Source organism: Myodes glareolus, chromosome 15 (assembly GCF_982192425.1).
Source record: "Myodes glareolus chromosome 15, mMyoGla1.1, whole genome shotgun sequence".
NCBI lineage: Eukaryota > Metazoa > Chordata > Mammalia > Rodentia > Cricetidae > Myodes > Myodes glareolus.
The window spans coordinates 45,156,504-45,166,450 of NC_142040.1; positions in this window are offsets into that span (position 1 = coordinate 45,156,504).

Here is a 9,947-nt window from a genome sequence, read left to right on the forward strand (position 1 = left end):
AATAGATAATAAACCAAGAAACTATATAAATCGTGAGTATTTGATATTTGTAAATAATTGTGAACTATGACACAGTAATTGGTCCTTTATCCACCGCAACATCTTGTGTACTTTCAGCAAAAATATTCTGTTGTTACCAAATTGGTTATTATTTTGTTTATTTCACGGTTCTTAGTCACCAAGCCTAGCTCACAAATTCCAATTGTTTTTCAAAAATAAAGTTCATCTTCAAAACAATGAAAATGTTTCAACGTTGAAGAGGTTCAAAATGGTAGAGAAATCAAAACTCATTTGTGTAAATAATTTAGATTCAATTTATGAAAATAAAAGAAATACCATTTTTATAGTCATGACTTTTATTAAAAGAACTAATCATTTCAAGATGACTTAGCTTGAGTTTGCAAGACAGAAGCCTAAGAGGCACTTACAAAGTCTTGCTGCTCATACTTCTTGCCCAATCAGATGTTTCTGCTTTGATAGTTTCATAAAAGGGCTTTCATAATCTGAAAACTTACTCGCCATAGAGTACTGCCCTTTTCAAGGACAAAGTAACAAGAGGTGTACAAATACTGCTGATCAGAAGTGTGGTTTCCAATACAGAATCCTTCTTAATAAGGTTGACTTGTTTCTTCTTCCTCTTCCCTTTCTTTCTCTTCTCCTTTTCTCTGTCTCCTGGGTTTATATCTATAGACCTAGTAATGGAACCAAATAAATTATGTTGACCTTCAAGAACAAAATCTTAAACAAACTCTGTGTGTGTGTGTGTGTGTGTGTGTGTGTGTTTGAGAGAGAGAGAGAGAGAGAGAGAGAGAGAGAGAGAGAGAGAGAGAGAGAACTAAAATGAGGATACATAAATCAAGATTCTTAAGTGGTGAAGTTGTGTTTTGTATCTCTTTAGTATATAAGAAACCAAGCTAGGAATCGAAGGAGGCATCAAATGCTATTGACCAGAAAAAGATGTTCTAGTTTTATCTATTAAGGGACATAGGACTTGATTCTGGTCTTATTCAGGATTAGAAACTGGTTTATTATTTAAGCAAGAATCATGAAAGCATGATTATAAAATTACCAATAGATTATAGAATTCCCCCCCCCAAAAAAATCACTGGGAAAGAATAAACTCAAATCCTAAGTAAAACCAACCAAAAACACTTACAAATGATGAAAAATATATTTTCTAAACCCCATGAGCATCTAGCATTCGTAGTGTGAGACAACTTAGTGTTTTTCGAAGTGATATTATGCAGTATGAAACAAAAATTGTTCATGGCCCATCATTATCAAAAATGCTTAACCCTAATCCAATCAAAACTGTTAAACTCCATTACCGAAAGTAGATAAAACAGTTAAATAAAAGTGACAGAAAAAAAAAAAAGACAAGATGCAAAGGTTGACCTGCTACAAGAGATCCTCAGCTGGACACCTGTTCAAAACAGCATCATAGGGAAGGAAAATTGATCAAAAAGACAAAATTGACAAGTACAATGTGTGTTCATTAATGAGGTCTTTAGCAGAAAATAAAGATTTAAAAAATCAATAAAGAACAATTAAGGGCAATGAAGAAATTTTCATATGGACTGGACTTATTTTATAAAAGTTGGGAATTATTTACTTTCTGAAGAGAATGCTCTCATCTTAGAAAATACACATTATACTTGGAGGTGGACCATCAGAACCTTGACCACTAACTTTCAGTTATAAAGGAAACAGACACAGGGCAGATTACGTGAATCACAGCTTACTCTCAGCACCTTTCTGTGTAATGAACTAAAATTAACCAGGACGTTTTGGTGTTTCTGCATCGACTTATGTCTCTGTTTCCCTTATAACTTTGGATTCTCTATCTTTTTGCTATGCATGGCAAATCACAAACAAAATTCTAAGGTCAACTCAGACTAAACATGTTATGCTTATATTCAAAAGAGAGAAAACATTATTTAGATTTTTTTTAAATGTTAAGCTCATGTAATTCCCAGACTTCATTCAGGAAAGCACAATAAAAGTACTATTTATTTTACCTTTGCTTCTTCTATTTTATAAGCCCCTGATAGTTGTTTATCTCTTCTTCAACAGAACCTTTGTGTCACAAAGGTTCTAAACGACAAGCTTATTGTCATGAAATCTTCTGCTTTAATTTATAAGAAGGACCGAGAATTCAACACACTGGGAGAGAATCTAGAACATCCAGAACACTTTTTGAAAAAATGTACACGAGCAAATCTAACAGAGAATATGATGTAAACGATTTGGTGCTGCTGCTTTGTTTTTCCTAGATGAGAAGACCTTCAGAGCTAACAGGGGGGCCTCACAGTAGGAAACCTGTTTGGACCCAAAGGCACGAGGATTCTGGTGGCTTTGTCTCCCTTGCTTATCTCAGGACTATGGTTAACTCTGAACAACAGGCATGCAGAGAACTGATTTTGCCTGGAACAGAGTGGAGGAATTCTACTTAAGGGTGGTCCTAACTCCAGCACAGGTCTCTGGCATAAATTTTCTCAAGGCAAGCCCTGCAAGTAAGAAAAGGAAAACGAAAACAAGTCAAGGACACTTGCTGAGGACCTAATCATATTCCTTAAAATCTGTGTGTTGAAGCCCCAGTCTGAGCCCCAGAGGCTGGTTCCCTGGAGTTGATGCTTTAATAGCTAATTTATTTTAGATGATACCCTGTGAGCACAGGTCTAATCAGCACAAGAAATGATAACTCTGATTGTGTGGAGATGCCTCTATCTCTATGTAAAATCTGGAGAAACAATGAGAAGGCAAAAACCTGGAAGTGGTTAAGAGCCTGAACCAGACCTGGGCCATCTGGACCTCTGCTCTTAGATGTTTAGCCTCCAGAACTGTGAGAAGATAAATGCCTGCTGCTCAAGCTGCTACCTCTGCGATGTGCTGCCATGGAAACCCAAGATGGACATAATGCATACGTTGCTATTCAGAGACTGAAAATGGACACTATATCATGTGAACAGTACGTGTACATATTTTAGATAATTAAAGAGACAAAATTCAAGGAAAATATTGAAAGTTTGAAATTCAGCTTTAAAGAAAAATTTCTTAAATTGTGATATAAAAATAATCACCAATAAAATAATCCTCGTGCACCAAAATTAACCAGACTCGTGGTCTATACATCTTTGAACTTCTATATGTTTAGAATAGCCATTATGAAGAGCTGTGGAACTTTGCACCAGATACTTTCGCTATCAAATATATTTTATGCACTCATCCATCACCAGAAATGAATGCTCTATGACAGAAGTGAAACTAGAAAGACAATTCACTTTGCATCCTTTTTCCTAATTTCTGTGCATTATTTAATCCTTGCAAGAACAATTTCAAGAAATGAAAAAACATCATGTTCAAAGACCAGACTCTTGGTGTCACATTCAAAAGGTAAGTCACGGCTGAAATCAAATTCATGAAAGGAAAAAAATGGCATTTATGAAAAAAAAATCTTGCGAAGCTAATAAGACTTTAAAGTAGGACTTTAAGATTTAGTGATGAAAAGTCTCCTTGGGAAGGTCCAACTGTGTCTGTTAGGAATTCCAAAGGCAAGATACAGGAAATGTGATGCAAGGCAAGGACAGAGGAATGAAGTCCTCGCCAAACACGGGCCGGTAAAACAGGAAATAGATACACTGCCAGAGAATCTAGACAGCACAATTTAAACAACATAGGGAGAATGTATTTGTTGCCAAGAATGACAGCTCCCTCATTCACAGCACAGTAGCAAGTAAAGCGTGGTGAAATTCTCCTTTCTGAGTGACAAAAAAAAAGAAAGAAAAAAAGAAAAGAAATTACCTACTAATTTAAAAATTAACTTCAACTGGCATGTCTCTTTAAAATAAGTATATCATGGGGCTAAAGAACTTCATTTGCAAACGTTCTTCCATGAGATGCAACTAGATGACTGGATAATGGAGAAAACTGAAAACAAAGCAGACCAGAGAATAGGCATATTAGCATACGTATATAAGACAGCCGAGGACCACCTCCCTCTTAATAGTAAAAGCCTTGGAATGCCAGAGTTGTTAGTGGGGTGGTGGCTAGCTTCGCCTGCCTTGCAGTGGATGCAAAACCCTTCTGATTGTGGGGGATAAAAAAGTCAGGAAAGCTTTCTTTCAAGATTACAGAGAAGGCAAAACAGTTCAAATGCATAGCTCTTGGAAGGGAACAAGAAAACTCTGCAATGCAAGATTCTACGTCAGTACATGACTGGAACTAGTTACTATAGGAAGAATCTCTGGAAGTTACTACACCAAAGACTTCAAGGATGCTGGACAAGTACCGGTCGCTGCCTGTGAGTGAGCTGCAATTCTGAGAAAAGCAAACCCAGTCCCAAGAGCAGGGTAAATTTCTGTGAGCACAGCAGACTAAGGGAATTAGAAACTCTTTGGTCCACATTATAAGCCAAGCATTGAATAGCATACGGATAATTAGAGCTTTTATTTTATGTATATGAGGGTTTGCCACCCTGTATGTATGTGGACTCTATGCACGTAGTATCCTCTGGTACCAGAAGAGGGTATTGGCTATCCCTGGAAGTGGAGTTACAAATGGTTGTGAGATCCCCATGTTTGTGCTGGGTACTGAACCCATGCTTTCTGGAAGAGCAGCAAGTGCTTTTAATTGTTCATGCATCTCTCCAACTCCCCAAATAACTTTCCTGAGACAAACAAAAATCTGAGAGATCCCTCCTCTTGTCCCAACAGGCTAAGTTTTCTGATGGTTGAGATGAAATGAGAATGCCAAGAACACCATTTACTAGTTAAATCTCTACACAAGAAGGCAATAGAAGACCTCTGGAAGTATGTGAAATCTGACAGATATTGCAGGGCAGGGGAAAAGGATATTGCAAAAACCACAATTAAATAAGTCAAATGGATTGATAAACAGAAAGATTGCAGAAAACAACAGAGCCAAGAAATGAAGAGGCAGAGGACAACAAACAAGACAACAACACTGAAGCTCTGCATCCACCTTGGGATTTCTCTCACTAATTAGAACATGGAGAAAAATAGCAGTGTAATGGAAAACCCCCAAGGCACTGCCAACCAATGACCCGATCAACCCTTAGCGGCAATTAGAATAAACTCTAATAGCAGGAAGGCATGCTCTCCCAATAAGCACAAGGTCTCATAGTAAAACCATCCAATGAATGGCCATATTTTTAAACGAACAATACTGGACTGCCTGCTTCAATGGCTCCAGGAAGTATGAGGCAACTACTGCTGAGGATAATCAGAAGTTCTCCATCTGAGGGGAATTCTGAGAAAGAAGGAAAGTAACATATCCGTTAGCGTTAGGGGACACAGAATGGCGTGCAACAAAAGGCAACATAAACAGTCTCCGTACAATAATACTTCACCAATGTCCTCACAGCAAGAAAAACACTGAACAGTGAGAAGTATCAAAGCTCCCTAGCTTCAGGTAACTGTTATTCAGGAAGACTACCAACTCCAAACTGAGAGAAAGTCTATGAAGTCCAACCCAAGGTCCATTCATCTAAAAAGAAAAGCCACAGCAGGCAGGGACAGCTAAACAGCCGCGGTGATGCTTTTCTGAGGATGAGGTTCTCAACAGTTTGAGATGAGACATTCGAGAAACCTAGCCTTGGGGATCTTGAGTTTGAATTTTACCCATCACCGCTGCTCCATTTTGCAACACATCAGTTTCTCACTTGATGACATGAAAATGCTTTTGGAGACCCAGCTGTGACCAGAGGATAGAGTGATCACGGTGAAATATGCTAAGACCCTGCTTTCTCATCAAGTCTTACTTACCAGGGAGTGATTTTACCAATGTATACACCACCTAGAGGGAAGGCGATTCTCCAACTCTACCTTCTCTAGTTTCCTTGTCGCCCCTGAAGAGAGCCAGGGGAGGAATCTGAGCTCACAGAGCATACCCTGAGCCATAGGAGGAAAAATCATAAAATTATACATTTCCTACCTCACTTCTCATTGTACCCACAGCAACGGGGCTCCAAGGAAACAGATTATAGGTGAAAGAACTAAGAAATGTAGACTCCAGCACAAGGAATACTCAAGGAAACCCAAGGAAGGTATTGTGAACAATGAAAACATGAGAGTACTTGCAACGTTTGGTTCATACAGCTACAGAAAGTTTTAAAGGTGGCCTATTTTGTAGCCAGATTAAAATAAAACCCCACACCAAAGGCCCACATACCTTTCTAATTGTCTGGGACATCATGCCTGACTTTCAAAGAGATAAATCCATAAGGTGTGTTGAAAAGCAAGAAAAAAAACACAGTGTGAGCGTACAAGCAAACATTGGAACTGGCCTCAGATGACACAGATTTTAAGTTCTCAGGGAGTTTAAAATGATTAATACGCTGGATAATAAGCTAATATGTTAAGGGAAAATGGTACAAGTAGACAATACACAATAACAAATGGTAATATAATCAGAAAGATAAAAACTTCATTTAAAATTCAAACAAAGCACTGGAGAGCAAACTAAAGAGAGAAGGAATGCTTTTGATGATCCAGCAGTGAACTGAACATGGTCAGAAGAAACTATCTGTAATCGTAGAGAAATACCAAAGGAAATGTCCCAAATCGGTATGCTTGTGCATTGAATAGTGGCCACTCGAAAGACATATCCAAATTCGAACTCCTGGAACTTGTCTTTGCATGAGTAATTAAATTAAGGATCACAGGCTGAGATCATCTTGGACTTCGGGTAGCCCCTAAATCTTTTCCTGATAAGAAAAGAGCTGATTTGAGAACAGACACGGGGCGGGGGGGGGGGGGGGGAGGGAGGAAAACGAGCAGAGAAGCAGAAATTAGAGCAGCATACACACAAGCCAAGGGATCACAGGTTGCCAGCAGCCCCCAGAAGCTGGCAGAGCAAAGGGAACACGCCTCCCTAAGGCCTTTGCACAGAATGCAGTCTTGCTGACTCCTTGATTTGGGACTTCTGGTTGCCATAACTGTGAAGAAATACGTTTCTATTTCTTTAACTCACCCAGTTTATGGTGATTTGTTGCAGTGGTCTAGGAAGCCCATATAAATGTAAAAAGAAAAACAAACTGAAAAACTTCAAACAAAATAAAATAGTGTAGTATCTTGAAGGAGAGGGAAAAAGAGGAGGAGGAAAGAGGAAGAAACAAGAAACTTCATATCAGGAGTCATGCCAACAAGAATGGAAGACTGAAATGTTTATAGAAACACCTTAAAATCATAAAGCTAGTGCTCTCGATCAGTTGAAATTTATCCTTCAACGTCAGGGAACAGATACTTTCTCAGACACGTAGACACTGAGGCAATTCATTGTCACAAACATGCCGTGCCTAAATGTTAAAAGGAGTTACACATGGAGAAGAAAAAATATCCCGGATAAGAAATCCAAAAGTCGCTGGGCGGTGGTGGTGCATGCCTTTAATCCCAGCACTCGGAAGGCAGAGCCAGGCAGATCTCTGTGAGTGTGAGGCCAGCCTGGTCTACACGAGCAAGTTCCAGGACTAGGCTCCAAAGTCACAGATAAAAACCTTGTCTCGAAAAACCAAAAAAAAAAAAAAAAAAAAAAAGGAGAAAAAAAACCAAACAAACAAAAAAAAACCTTTTACCAGTTCTGAGTCTGAGTCTGAGTCTCTAAATTAACTTTCATACACTGTACAAAGGTGCACCTGGTGCTCTAAGAAAGATTGATAGCTACACTAAGGTATGAGTAGAGAGATATACAATGGGAAGATACTTGATACAGTGTACATTTAGCAAAATAATAGCATCAGGATCACCCTTGCGGATGAACTCCCCAACCGTGAATTTTTGGTCAGATTACAGTACAGGCATACATTTCCTCCTGCGTGGTGGAAAGTGCTTGGATTTCCCTTAGCATTCCTGGCACTATTACTTCAATGGGCATATCTTACCAGGCTGGACTTTACTGTACCACACAGGATGTACAGCTGGGTAAGATTGTTGGTGGGTGCTTGTTCATTACCGACAGTCTATACCTGTATAAAACCTTCTGATACTAGGATCGATTATCACCAGGAAAGATGCTCCCTGATCAGTGCTAGCTTGTATTCCTGTGGTTAAATTGTGCAACTTACATCTTCAGCAATAGAGTCTTATCATCAAACTTTGGTGAGCAGCCGAGAACAATAAAAGTAGGCCAGATTGTTTCGGGAGTCTCCAGAATATCTCTGGCCATTAACTCAAGGAGAGGTATCCCACAAATCTGGTATTGGTGTTGTTTGCTTGCTTGTTTTTGTTTTGTATTGTTTGAGTAACCATGGCTTCTTGGAGAAGCAAAATCACCTATGTAACACAATGCCAATTAAATCCCTGTGTGTGTACTTATATATTTAACAAGTTCATGGACTAGGTTTCTGTTAGTCCTATCCAGTCACCCTTAGTTAGTTGTAGTTAACCCTTCCCTGCTCTCTTTTCTTCCCTACTCTCCCATGACCCTCCCCGCCTCCCTTTCTTCTTTCAAATCACCTGTGTTCTATGCTACTCCTTTAAGAGCTGGCCTTCCACGCACCTTAGTAGCCTTAGAACTGGCTAAAGTCTAGAAAACCAGTGTGTTTGGAGTGCTTAAACAATGGGAAAAATCTATATCACACTCCTTCCCACAAAGCTCTGGAAAAGAACATACAGTAAGGCCGGGCAGGACAGACACACGAACAAGCAGGCTTGGCCTTTTCATGTTACAGTAAGTAATCTATAGTGGAAGAAGAAACTGGGAGAATGTAAGAGCCAGATGTTGGGAGGGCACTATTGGGAAATAGTGACTTCTAGCCATAACACTCATAAGCTCACAGCAACACTAGATCTATACCAAGTCAACCGCATATCATCCCTGCATGAAACAAGAGGGATTCACAAGCTTCCATCTCCAGCTAAGGAGATACTGACAGTAAATGGCTGCTGTGGATAGGTAAGTCAGTTTTCCTTAGTGATGTGGTCCATGTTAAGTTAATATTGCTCCCACAGATGATCTCACTCCCATGAGTATGTGCCAGCACAAACTTGACTCAGTGGGTTACAAAAATCAAAAGCCAAAGACAGAGAGAACACAAAGTTGAGAGAATATGGGGTGAATTTGGCAGGATTTAGAGGGAGCGAAGAGAGAGTATTACTAAAGTATATTGCATGCATGTATGAACATCTCAAGTTAATTAAAATATTACATTAAAATTATAAAATATGAGCTTAAACCACAGCATAATTAAATTCGAAATAAATGACAGCAATTTAAAAATGAGTTTCTCCTAAATAATTTGTGAGTCAAAGAAGAATTGACAATATTAATAATGTTTAACTAAAATGCCACACATAGAATTTCATGGACTGTGATAAGGTACTCCTTGAGAGGTGTGCTTACAGCATTATTGATTGTTATTAGTTTAAAAAAATCACAAATTAATAGTCTACCATCTTAAGAAAATAGCTTGAAAAAAGAAAATAACTAGAAAACAGAAAATCAACTTAAAGGGAAGAAAATGGAAGGAATGGTACAGATAATATCAGAAGACAATGTAAAACAGACCAAATCAACAAAAAGCAGTTCTTTGAAAAGAGAAATAAAATTGATGAAACAATAATTAAACAATTAAAGAAAAATAGCAGCATCAATGTGAAAAAGTAGAAATTCCTGTTGCAGTGGCAGTCCTATTGTTCTTTAAAGGATAACTGGCAAAATTTGTAAGTTCAATAAATATATGGAAGGAATAGAGGTTAAAAGGTGGAAATTTAAACCAAGCGTATAAATCGCAAACCAGTAAAGGTCACATGACACAGTTTAAAAGGATCAAATTTATAATAAAATGAAAAGAATAAAGCCAGAAAATATAAAAACAGAACAGTGCAGAAACTTTTAATTAGCCAAATTATATAAAGACACAGTCCTCTAGACCGTCAAATCTTTAAGTCTTCTAAAAACCAACAAGTTTTAAGAGTTTCCCAAAACACACA